We start from the raw sequence: 13,995 nt of genomic DNA on the forward strand, positions 1-13,995 counted from the left end.
GCCTAAACAATAAAATGAAATAGTTAATAGAACATAAAACAAAGAGGTTCACAGGTATAGAAAACAAACCAGAGGTTACCAGTGGGAAAGGAAAATGGGAAGGGGTGGGATAGGCTTATGGGATTAAGAGGTACACATAACTATGTATAAATAAATAAGGTGCAAGGATATACTGTACAGTACAGGGAATATAGTCAATATTTTATAAAAATTATAAATGGAATGTAATCTTTAAAAATTGAGAATCACTATATTTGTAAACCTATAATTTATAATAATAGTGTCAATGAACTACACTACAATTAAAAATTGCCCCCCAAATCAAGGAGTTCCAGGAGGCAGAAAGTCAGGAAGGACACAGTTAAATCAAACAGTACTATCACACAAATCAATTTAAATGAAATCCATGCAACCCTTCAACCAATAGAGCAGAACACACATTCATTTTAAGATCCTATGGAATAGTCACCCAAATAGACCACATTCTGGAATATAACACACACCTTAAATTACTGAAAGAATAGAAATCATACAAAATATGCCTGCATACACCAATGGTATTTAGCTAGAAATCAGTAACAGAAAGGTAAGTGGAAAACACTCAAATGTGTGGAGATCAGACAACACACTTCTAAATCATGCCTGCCTCAACTTGAGACAGTGATATTAGCAAAAGAGTAGAAATAGAGTTTCCTACCAAAATCTCCCCGTAATGTATCAATTTTCACAACTGCACAAGGATGAAAGTACATTTCTGGGAGTCTACTGGAGAAATTCCAGCATACCAATGGAACAAATAAACTCAGTATGGGCAAATGGCAGCAATAAGAACAGTTTGGCTTCATGCACATCACCCCTCCCCTAAAGCAACACGTCTTATTGCCAAAGAGACCCCCTCCCGCCAGCATGGCCTGTGATTCCTCCCAATGGCAAAATGAGAGCACAGTGTCTGAGCACTTGGTGCGTTATGCTGCCCGCTGCCCGAGAGGCTCACCCTTTCCTTATCTCACTAAGAATATCAAGGAGATCAGCAAGGATGAGTGGCTGAAGGGTTTGTACCAAGATACCATGAGGACTCACACAAACCTGGGCTAAGTAAAAAGAGAGCTGCATACCCTACTAATTGTCCACTGACTCAGGAGGCTTGCACATTAGCTGGATACTATCCCTGAAGACACTTCCATCTACCTCTTGTGCATGCTCAAAGCTCCATATACCTCAATTCTCACCCTACGTCTGGCTCCTCACATGACAGCCAGGAGATGATTGCAAATCTCTACAGATGTCTTGTGAGCACACAAATTTAGTTTGGTTGATACAGTGGGATTGGCAGAAGACACACAAACTTTACATTTCAGGGGACTATCCCAGGAAAAACAAACACAGCACCCTGGATGGCTGAGAGGGATCAAAGAAAGACATGCAATCTTAATAATTCTGCCCAAAGAGGGAGTAAGAGGTGTGAAGCAGGCATATACATAGAAATTTTCTAAGAGATTCAGAATAACTATATGGGCTGAGTGGTGAAGTTGTTTCTCTCCCAAAGCCAATCAATAAAAACTGGACGAGATAACTGTTCAAATGCAAAGACAACAAAATAAGACTTCAAGGAACATGCAAAACTAAGGAAAACCATACCACAAAGGAACACAATACTTTTCTAGTAACCAATCCCACAGAAATGAAGATTGAAAAACTGTCTCACAAAGAATTCAAAATAATTCTTTTTAAATATGTTCAGCCAGCTTCATAAGCAAAGTCTGCCCAATGAAATCAGGAAAATAATGACAAAGTGAGAAGTTCAACAGATAGGCAGAAACCACAAAGAACCAAACAGAAAATTTGGAGCTGAAGAAGACAACAAATGAGATGACATGTACAACTGAGAACTTCAAGAATTGACATGATTCATGGGACACCATCAAGAGAAGTAATATATGCAATATGGAAGTCCTAGAAGAAGAAGAGAAAGGTGAGAAGCTTATCTAAAGAAATAATGGCTGGAAATGTCCCAAACCTTGGGAGAGATATGGATATCCAGGTAAATGAAGTCAAATGTCTCTAAACAAGTTCAACCCAAAAGACTTCACAAACACATTTTTTTTTGTCTTTTTGCCTTTTCTAGGGCCGCTTCCCACAGCATATGGAGGTTCCCAGGCTAGGGATCTAATCAGAGCTGTAGCCACCGGCCTATGCCAGAGCCACAGCAACAGCAGGATCCGAGCCGCATCTGCAACCTGCACCACAGCTCACGGCAACGCCGGATCCCTAGCCCACTGAGCAAGGCCAGGGACCGAACCCGCAACCTCATGGTTCCTAGTCAGATTCGTTAACCACTGCGCCACAACGGGAACTCCCTTCACAAACACATTTTAATTAAATTATCAAAAATCATGATGGAGGACAATATGAGAAAAAGAATGTATATATATGTGTGTGACTGGGTCACTTTGCTGTACAGTAGAAATTGACAGAGCACTATAAACCAATTATAATGGAAAAAGTAAAAATCATTAAAAAAATCAAAAACAAACAGAATTTTGAATGTAGCAAAAACAAAGTGACATGTCACAGAAAAGAACCCCAATTGGACTGCCGATAGATTTCTCAGCAGAAATCTTACAAGCTAGGACAGAACTGGATCCTATATTTAAAGTGCTGAAAGAAAGAAATTGCCTACCAAGAATCCTTTACCCAGTAAAATGTCCTTCAGAAATAAAGAAAAGGTAAAGACTTTTCCCCACAAAAGTTGATGTAGTCATTACCACTAGACCTGCCTTGCAAGAAATGCTAATGGGAGTTCTTCAAGCTGAAATGAATGGACTCTCATTAGTAACATGAAAATAGAGGAATGTATAAAACTAACTGGTCAAAGAAAGGAAGCACTGACTTTTTGAAAAAATAAACCAAATTGACAATCATTTAGTTAGACTAGGAAAAAAAAAGAAGTTGCAAATTATTGAAATCAAAATGGAAATTGGAGAAATTATAAGTGATACCACAGATATATGAAAGATTGGTATGAACAATTATATGAAAGCCACTTGGATAACCTAAAAATATTAAGTAACATCCTAGAAATAACCTATAAAGACTGAATTCTGATGAAATAATCTGAACAGACCAGTATGAGTACAGAGGATGATAATTAGTCAAACATTTCCCTCAAAGGAAAGCCCAGGACCAGAGGGCCTCACTGATGAAGTCTACCAAACATTTGAAGAAAAATTAATACCAATCTTTCACAAACTCTGGGAAAAAAATGAAGAGGAGGAAGCACTTCCATACTCATTTTGCTGGGCCTTATTTACCTTGATACCAGAGGTAGACAAGTCACTGAGATATAGAGATTAACCAAATACAGGACAAAAATCACACAATCATCTTAAATAAATGCAGAAAAGCATTTGACAACACTCAACACCCTTTCATGTCAAAAATTCTCCATAAATTTGGTACTGAAGGATCTTACCACAGCATGATGAAGGCCATATATGAAGAGCCCAGAACTAACAATGGTGAAAAACTGAAAGCTTTTCCTCTAAACCCAGAATAAGGCAAGGATTCCTACTCTTGGTATTTCTATTGAACATAGGACTAACATTCCAGCCAGAGCAATTAGACAAGAAAAAGTAAGAAAAGCAATCCATGTTGGAAAGGAAGAGGCAAAACTGCCTGATTGTAGATGACATGATTTTACATGTTGAAAACCCTAAAGACTGCACTAAAAACCTGTTAAACCTAATGATAAAGTACTTAGTAATAAATTTAATGAGACATGAAAGATCTGTAAATTGAAAACTATAAAAGTTAGGAACAAAATCAAAAGTGAATATATGTGTATATATATGTACACACACACATATATGTATATACACACCCACACAAGAAATAAATGTGGTATGTATACATATAAACACACACAAATAAATGGAAAGTTAATGTGTACAGAGACTTGAAAGAATTACCATTGTTAAAGTGTTCCTACTGTTCCAAGTAAACTAGTTTCAACACAATCCTTCTCAAAATTCCTTGGCATTTTTCTTCACAGAAATACATATCAAAAAATCCTAACATTTTATGGAACCACAAAAGACTTTTAACAGCTAAAGCAATAGTGAGAAAGAAGAAGGAAGGCATCACGCCTCCTCATTTTCTTGTCAGTATATTAAAAAGATATGATAATAATAATACAAGCATCTATCAAAGACCTACAGTAGAGAAAAGAGAACTCAGAAATAAACCCACAAGTATATGAACAAATAATCTTTTTTTTTTTTGGTCTTTTTAGGACTCCACCCGCAATATATGGAAGTTCCCAAGGCTAGGGGCTGAATCAGAACTGCAGCTGCTGGCCTAAACCACAGCCACAGCAATGCCAGATCTGAGCCGTGTCTGAAACCTATAGCACAGCTCACGGACAATACCAGATCCTTAATCCACTGAGTGAAGCCAGGGATTGAACTCACATCCTCATGGATACCAGTTGGGTTTATTACTTCTGAGCCATGATGGGAAATTCCTAACAAGTAATCTTCAACAATGGTTAGATTACACATAAGCAAAAGGATATCCCTCAGTATTTAAAGAATACTTATTTTATATCACACAAAAATCAAATCCAAATGGATTAAGACTTAAACACAAAACATGAAATCATAACACAGCTAGAAGATAACATAAAAAGAAATGCTTCTTCACATTGGTCTTTCTCTGAGAATGATATTTTGGATCTGACACCAAAAGAATAGGCAACAGAAGCAAAAATAAACAAATAGGACCACATCAAACTAAATATTTCTACCGGGTAAAGGAAACAATCAACAAAAAGAAAAGGCATCTTACTGAATAAGAGACAACATTTGGAAACCACAGATTTGATAAGGGGTTAATATCAAAAATACATAGAGAACTCATACAACTCAACAGTAAGAAAACAAACAAATAAAAATATTCAAAAATGGGGAAAAGACCTGAATGGATATGTTTCCAAAGAAGACATATGAATGGCCAAACAGTATAGGATAAGGTTCTTGTGATATAGTGATTTTATAAGAAGTCACATATATATTTATTTGATTTTGCTCCCTGCTTCTGGCCAAGAGCTCTTAAAATCCTTGGAATTTCCAAAAGGATGAGAACTCCTAGGAAGTCCTTTTCTTCTAATATTTGGTATCTGACCTCAGTTTCTGACCCAGGGCTGCTGAAACCTTCCTAATTTTCCACGGGATAGGAATGTCTTGTTCTAATGAGGCAACTCTGGTTGGGCTGTTGGATGGCTCCTGGTAATGACTGGTCAGCAGAAAGACCAAGCCATGATAAGGAACTTGGAATCTTCAGTCCCATTATACATTCTCTTCAGAAGGACAAAGGGCTGAAAATGGAGTTAATCATCTGTCATGCCTATGTGATGAAGCTTCCATTAAAAATCCTGGTAGAGGAGTTCCCGTCGTGGCGCAGTGGTTGACGAATCCGACTAGGAACCATGAGGTTGCGGGTTCGGTCCCTGCCCTTGCTCAGTGGGTTGGCGATCCGGCGTTGCCGTGAGCTGTGGTGTAGGTTGCAGACGCGGCTCAGATCCTGCATTGCTGTGGCTCTGGCGTAGGCCGGTGGCTACAGCTCCGATTCAGCCCCTAGCCTGGGAACCTCCATATGCCGCGGGAGCGGCCAAAGAAATAGCAAAAAAAAAAAAAAAAAAAAAAAGACCAAAAAATAAATAAATAAATAAATAAAAAATAAAAAATAAAAATCCTGGTAGGAGTTCCCGTCGTGGTGCAGTGGTTAACGAATCCGACTAGGAACCATGAGGTTGCGGGTTCGGTCCCTGCCCTTGCTCAGTGGGTCAAGGTTCCGGCGTTGCCGTGAGCTGTGGTGTAGGTTGCAGATGAGGCTCGGATCCTGCGTTGCTGTGGCTCTGGCGTAGGCTGGCAGCTACAGGTCCGATTAGACCCCTAGCCTGGGAATCTCCATATGCCAGCACTGGCCCAAGAAATGGCAAAAACCAACAAAAAAAAATCATGGTAGAAGGCAGTATAGATAGCTTTCAAGTCAGGGAACACATCCATACACCAGTGGCATGATGCACCCCAGTTCTACAGGGATAGAAGCTCCTGAGCTTAGGACCCTCACAGACCTCTCCCTATGGGTCTCCTCATCTGGCTGTTCATCTGTATCTTTTAGCATGTCCTTTAATAACCTGGTAAAATTAAGTGTTTCCCTGAGTTCTATGAGCCACACTAGTAAATAATCAAATCCAAGGGTGGGGGGAGGTCCATGGGAACCTCTGGTTTACAGCCTGATCATACAGAAGTTGCGGGTAACTTGGGGACCTACTACTAGTGATTAGCATCTGAAGTGGGGAGCACACTGGCGGGACTGAGTCATTGGCCTGTGGGATCTGACACTGTCTCCAGTCTCCAGGGGTAGATAGAATGAGAAGTGAGTTAAACTGTAGGACAACTAGCTGCTTCGAAGAGACTTTTTTGTGGGGAACACTCCCCACATATTTGGTGACCAGAAGTGTCAAAAGTGAAATGTTCAGTTTAAGTACAAAGTAGACACACTAGAGGAACAAACTGTAGGTTTTCCCCTACATAGGCCTCAGCACCACCAACCATCAGGGGAATGCAAGTGAAAAATCACAATGAAATACCACCTCACACCTATAAGCATGGTTATTATTAAAAAAAAAAAAACCTCTGAATATAAAGTTTTGGCAAGGACTTAGATAATTGGGAACCTTTATATCCTGTTGGGTATGTAAACTACTATAGCACAATTATGGAAAACAGCATGAAGGTCAATAAAAAATAACACATGATTCAACAATCCCACTTCTGATTATATATCCAAAGGAAATGAAATAACTTGCTCAGAGAAATATCTGCATTCCCATGTTCACCACAACATTAAACACAATAGCCAAGACCTGGAGACAACCTAAGTGCCTGTTGACAGATGAATGGATAAAGAAAATGTGATGTATATGTAGACAAAAGAATATTATTAAGCCTTTTAAAAGAAGGATATCCTAACACTTGCAGCCACATGAATGAACTCAGAAGATATTATACTAAGTGAAATAGGCAAGACAGAGAAAAACAATATTGCATGACCTCACTTATAGGTGAAGTCTAAACAAGTCTAACTTAGAAACAGAGAGTAGAATGGTGGTTACCAGGGGCTAGAGGTTTGGGACAAATGGAGAGATGTTGATCCAAGGGGACAAAGTTCAGTTATGCAAGAGGTATAAATGCTGGATCTAATGTACAACATAGTGACTACAGTTAATAATTATGTATTATATACATCAAATTTGCTGAGAGAGTAGATCTCAAATATTCTCCCCATACAATGAAAAGAAAGAATAAGTATTCATAGTATAGTTGGTGGACAAAGGGCACAGCAGGGGGAGGCTTAAGCTGTCACCAAAAATCAAAAACAGTGAGTCCAAATGTTCATTACAAGGAAAAACATGGGTAAGAGAATGGGCATTCACCTTTGTTTATCTTTACATAAAGAAACACTTGCAGGATGCTCAAGAAATCCAAAGGTATGTATTTGAGAGTGGCTGGAGTAACAGCACTGGAGGAGACCAGGATATGTGGGCAGTGCATCTTCTCAAGTTAGATTTACCTATTTCAGTGATTTATTCAAAATGAACAGATGAATGGATTAAGAAGATGTGTTACATATACACAATGGAACAGCACTCAGCCATAAAAAGAACAAAATCGTGCCATTTGCAGCCACATGAATGTATCTATAGACTCTCACACTAAATGAAGTCAGAAAGATAAATACAAGTATCATATATCACTTGTATCTGGAATCACAAATGAAACTATTTACAGAAAAGAAACAAGGTCATGGACATGGAGAACAAAGTTGTGATTGCCAAGAGGGGAAGGGGAGGGAGTGGGATGGATTGGGAGTTTGGGGTTAGTAGATGCAAACAATTGCATTTGGAGTGGATAAGCAATGAGATTCTGCTGTACAGCACAGGGAACTATACCTAGTCACTTGTGATGGAACATGATGGAGGATAATGTGAGAAAAGGCATGTATGTATATGTATAACTGGGTCACTTTGCTGTACAGAGAAGAAATTGACAGAACATTGTAAATCAACTATAATAAAATAAATATAAAAATAAATGAAAATAACTATGATGTGATCCAGCAATCCCACTCCTGGGTGTCTCTCTGGACAAAACTATAATTCAAAATGATACATGCACCCCTATGTTCATAGCAGCACTATTCACAATAGCCAAGACATGGAAACAACCTAAATGTCTATCGACAGATGAAGGGATTAAGAAGATGTGGTACATACAATGGAATACAACTCAGCCATAAAAAAGAATGAAATAATCTCATTTGCAGGAACATGCACACAGCCAGAGATTCACCTACTAAGTGAAGTCAGTCAGAAAGAGAAAGACAAATACCATACCATATAACTTATATGTGGAATCTAAAATATGGCACAAATGAAGCTATCTAAGAAGCGGAAACAGACTCACAGCCATAGAGACAGACTTGCAGTGCCAAGGGGGAGGGGGAAGGGGAAGAGAGTGGGATGGACTGAGAGTTTGGGGTTAAAAGATTCAAGCTATTACATTTAGAATGGATAAACAGTAAGGTCCTACTGTATATCATAGGGAACTACATCCAGTCTCTTGAGACAGACTATGATGGAAAATAATATTAAAAAAAGAATGTATATATGTATGACTGGGTCACTTTTCTGTAAAGAAGAAATTGGTACAATATTGTAAGTCAACTATACTTTATACTTTAATATTTTTTAATTTAACAAAGTAAAAAATAAAATGAACAGAGAAACTTATATAGACATGCTTTGTTTATTACTAGTTTAACTTGTGTAAATAGAAAACCATTCAAATATATTTCTTTAAACACTAAGGGTTACAAAATGTAAATCATGCAAAGAAAATTTTCAGATTTCTTAACTAAAATGATAAGGTTCATCCTACTTTGTCCTTCCTCTATATCTCACATGGAGGTCATTCTCAGGAAGAAAGTATATTCAGTTCAGCTCCTTAAATGTAGTAGGATTTTCAATGACTTCTATAAGCTTTGATTAGTTTTCCTTATATTAATTATAGTAGGAGTTCAGTTCCTCTAGACTTTTAAATTTAGGTATCCTCTACAAACGTGCATATACACAAAATACCCATGTAAAAATGAAAAATGTACCTGAAGAGTAAAAAACATTCACCTCACACCTTAAGGTCCTCTATTTGGTTCCATTATTTACTGGCTTTTTTGTTATTAAATTTCTCAATCAATGTACATTTTCTAAGTTCTTTTGTGCTAAGGAAAACTAGAGCCAAAAGGCTGCAATATTCAATGGATAGAGAAATCCAAAGGAAAGAAACATTGGAACCAGGACAGACAAGCGGCCTGCTTCCCAAAGGACAGAAACACCCATTAAGGGCATGAAAAAAAAACAACAAAAAAAAAGAGGAAACAAATGTTAACACAAGCAATGTAAAATTGTTATGTTTTGCTTTTCCAAAATTCACCTTGTTCTTTAGTTTATATTTGGTGTCAAACAGAGATTTTAACAAATGAACAAACCTATTTTGCCTGACAAATCCAGGGAGGGGCAACTCTGACAGGGCAGATCACCTAGGAAGTTTCCCAAGAGGTACCTACACCCAAAGGACTTCCCATAGGATGTCTGTACCCAGGGAAGATTCTGGGAGGATAGACGCAAGATTTCTGCCCCTTTTTTCTGAGTGACCGTGGTGGGGGGGGTTAGCACAGGTCACTTGGTTGAGCAGATTAGCTTCCACCAGTGGGTAGGACCTTGTCCTTTCCAGAGATGTTTGCTTTTAAATAGGACTTGTACTTAGCTGCTCCTAACCGATGCTATGCAAAATCACACAATGAAAACCATGGAACTCATGGAGAAAATGGCTCTACACTCAAAGCTTTTCTGTTACATAAAAAAATAGTAACTAATAGTGGTTTACATATGCTGAGTGGTTGAAAAATACAAAAACACAAGCTATAAAACACTTTACCTTGAAAGAGGCCTGCCATTTGTTTGCAGAAATCATCATCATAAAGCTTGAAATCCATGAGTTATAATGAAGAAGTGGAAGGAGAGCTACCTGAAATCAGACAGAAAGTCAAAACCAAGATGGGTATGGGGATCTCTCATAACACTTTAGGGGCATTGAAAGAGCTGGTAGATTTTTGAGCAGTGTGTATTCATTCCATGTATGCTTGTGCAGCTAGGTTCAGCTGGGTATAGTTTTCTGCACTTAACTAGTGTTTGTCTTGTGTGCCTTGCAGATGAAACTGCACATAAGCAAAAATGAAATTTCCATTATGTCCACATTGTTTCCAGATATACCAATGACCTTGAAAAAAACATGCTTTCAAAACCAGTATTAGAACAGAAGTGACCATACAGACAAAATTGTTTTCTGAACCATCTGAAAGGTGAAAATGTGATAATTCACTACTAAATATACAGTAACAATTTGTTATTTAATGCAATTCTCTGTGCAGGACCCACAGTGAGGCCAAACAATACTGAAACATTGGAGTTTGGAGCAGAAAAAAAGTTTATTGCAGCCCCCCTGCAAGGAGATGGGTGGCTCATGACTAAAAAAGCCCTGAAGTCCCTGAAGGCTTTCAGTAAAGCATTTTTAGGAGCAAGATGATGGAGGGGCATGATTTAGTTGTTGCAAATTTCTTGGTGATGGGTCCTTTGTTCTTCTGGCTGTCCCTAGGTCAGGCCAGGGTCAGGTCATGATGTTTTTATTATTTTATGTTCAGGTCCTGTTATTCCCTGTTTAAGTCAAGTCATGGCATGCTATTCTGTATATTTCAAGCTACAGGCATCATTCTGTTAAGAAAGGTGCAAAGCGTAACTAAGCACAGGCAACAGAGCACAAAAGTTAAAGTAAGGTTGAAATAAGAGGAACAATCTAATACGGAGTCACATTTGTTCTTCCCTATTACATCTAGTGGAACCATAATACCAATACTACCCTTCAAAAGTTAAGAAAACTTTGATCATTTAAACTGCAGCCCATATTCCAACTTTCCCCAAACGTCTCCTCTTTATAGGTGTCCCTTTTCAATCTAGGATTCAATCCATCTTCCTGTATCAATTAGGTTGTCTTTTGAGTGCCTATTTAGAACAGTCCTGTAAAGTCCTCCCCTTTTCAACCTGTTTTTTTTTTAAATCATATATTTGCTGCTAAAGACATCAGAAAAAAATTGGGCTTTGTCGCCCTGCTTTAAATATACTCTTGAATGAGGCTATACTTGAATGAAATTTTTCATAAAGTGTTACTAAGTTAGTAAAGAAAAAAATTGTTAGTTGGCAAACTGCTCCTCATGCAAATTCTCAAAGGAGGCACTAAAGAATAAATGTGTCCAGGAGGGTCCTGAAAGGTTCCCTAGTAGGAGGAAGAAACAGACTCAAGCTGAGACAAGCTGGTGGCTCCTAAGTATCTCTTCTTCACTTGTTTCCCCACCACTCCAACATAGCATAAGAGGGTTAAAAGACTTCAGAGCTGAGCAAGGAAAAATATATGACCACTAGATGGCAGTAGCACACACAAGCTTCAGAATATGACATAGATAATGGTACAAATGAATCTATCTAAAGAGTCGCAGACAAAGAGAACACTTATGGATGCCAAGAGGGAGGAGAGAGGGAGTGAGATGGATGGGGAGCTGGGTTTGGTAGATGCAAACTATTACATTTAGAATGGATAAGCAATGAGGTCCTGCTGTATAGGACAGGGAACTATACCCAATCTCTTGGGATAGAACATGATGGAAGATAGAATAAGAAAAAGCATGTATGTATATGTGAGTATATATATGTATGACTGGTACATACATGGACATACATCTACTGTACATCAGAAATTGGAAAAATACTGTAAATGAACAATACTTTAGAAAAATAAAATAGTATAAGTAAAAAAGGATATGGTATGGAGATCACTACTCAGAAGAGAAGAAAGGCAAGGAAACTCCCACTGGAGTGAGGGGTGGTGGTCACAAAGGAAGCCGAGATTTTGAGCTAGTGTCACTCAATGGCCTGGTGAGGACTCCCTGGGTTAGACAGCTCTGAAGGGCAGCAGTGGCTAAGGATTTCAGAGCTGCAGGGTTTCTTTTTTTATGTGGCTATCACATGTTGGGTATGCAAAGGGTATTTCACAGGGTCTACAAAGCAGGTAGGCTCTACATGACTAAAATCAGCTTCGCTGGGCAATGCTTTTGGATTCCAGCCTGCTGTGATGAAATAAATAACCTGGGGGCTAATATACAGAAAGCATCTTAAGCTTATTTCTGGAACACCCAGATATCACCATCTTTGATTTCTGTATGTGGCCAAAGCTGGGGACCGTTAGAATGTAATATATTGCTTCTTCCACTCCAATCCCTACTCTATCTCCAATATCAGATGAACAGAGAATTATATACAAACAAGTCCAGGTGAGGCTATTCCCTTATATATAATAAACTTGTCAATGCAGTAAGTTGGGAAATTATGATTTAAAAGGATGAAGTAAATACATTTCAACTATTAAAATGGCCAAATTCTGCATTAGAAAAAAATTTCTATTTTTTCCTTTTTAAAAATTGAAGTATACTTGGGGTTAATAGATGCAGACTATTGCCTTTAGAATGGAAAAGCAGTGAGATCTGCTGTGTAGCACTGGGAACTATATCTAGTCACTTATGATGGAGCATGATAATGTGAGAAAAAAGAATGTATACTTGCATGTGTAACTGGGTCATCATGCTATACAATAGAAAATTGGCAGAACAATGTAAACTAGCTATAATAAAAAATCATTATATAAAAAATTTAAGAATAGTTTCTATAGTGTGTAAAAATTCTAATTTAAAAAAATTTTGATAAAAATAATTCCATATAGGAGACGGGATTAAGATGGCAGAATAGAAGGATGAGCTCAACTTCTCTCCTAAAAACAACAAAATCCACAACTAAAAGCTGAGCATTCTTCACCCAAATGGACCAGAAACCTTAAAAAAAAGATCTGCTACTGCATAAGAAAAAGAAGAGGCCACATCAAGAGGTAGGAGGGGTGATTTCATGATATAAACAACCGCATACCTCCCAGGTGGGAAGTCCCACAGACAGAAAAACTGGCTCACAAAGACTCACCTACAGGAGTGAGAGTTCTGAGCCCCACATCAAACTCTCATGTGTGCGGATCTGGCACTGGGAGAAAGAGCCCCTGGAGCATCTGGCAGTTTTGATTTGCATTTCTCTTATAATAGTGATGTTGAGCATTTTTTCATGTGCTTGTTGGCCATCTGTATATCCTCCTTGGAGAAATGTCTATTCAGGTCTTTTGCCCATTTTTCCATTGGGTGATTGGCTTTTTTGCTGTTGAGTTGTATAAGTTGCTTGTATATTCTAGAGATTAAGCCCTTGTCAGTTGCACCATTTGAAACTATTTTCTCCCATTCTGAAAGTTGTCTTCTTGCTTTCCTTTTGGTTTCCTTTGCTGTGCAATAGCTTGTCAGTTTGATGAGGTCCCATTGGTTTATTTTTGCTCTTATTTCTGTTGCTTTGGGAGACTGACCTGGGAAAATATTCATAAGGTTGATGTCAGAGAGTGTTTTGCCTACGTTCTCTTCCAGGAGTTTGATGGTATCTTGTCTTATATTTAAGTCTTTAAGCCATTTTGAGTTTATTTTGGTGCACTGTGTGAGGGTGTGTTCTAGTTTCATTGACTTGCACACAGCTATCTAGGTTTCCCAGCAATACTTGTTGAACAGACTGTCTTTTTCCCATTTTATGTTCTTGCCTCCCTTGTCAAAGATTAATTGACCATAGGTTTCTGGGTTTATTTCTGGGTTCTCTATTCTGTTCCATTGGTCTGTATGTCTGTTTTGGTACCAGTACCACACTGTCTTGATGACTGTGGCTTTGTAATATTACCCTGAAGTCTGGGA

The 13,995-nt window shown here is 38.2% G+C and overlaps 1 long non-coding RNA gene across 1 annotated transcript in view; it reads right to left on the bottom strand.

Moving 5' to 3' along the window:
* The window catches only part of LOC106507293 (uncharacterized), a 68,876-nt gene extending 55,544 nt beyond the window's left edge, over positions 1-13,332 (bottom strand). The window contains exons 1-2 of the long non-coding RNA XR_014837661.1: positions 13,199-13,332; positions 10,059-10,148 (exon numbers count right to left, since the gene is read on the bottom strand). This is a non-coding gene — a long non-coding RNA (uncharacterized LOC106507293). The remainder of the gene's footprint in view (positions 1-10,058; positions 10,149-13,198) is intronic.
* Between the last annotated feature and the right edge of the window lie 663 nt (positions 13,333-13,995).

The sequence above is a fragment of the Sus scrofa genome, chromosome 2 (genome assembly GCF_054392235.1).
Source record: "Sus scrofa isolate SSC_HxYL_T2T_F1_AM1 chromosome 2, Sscrofa_HxYL_maternal_Yorkshire_Landrace_v2.0, whole genome shotgun sequence".
Classification (NCBI taxonomy): domain Eukaryota; kingdom Metazoa; phylum Chordata; class Mammalia; order Artiodactyla; family Suidae; genus Sus; species Sus scrofa.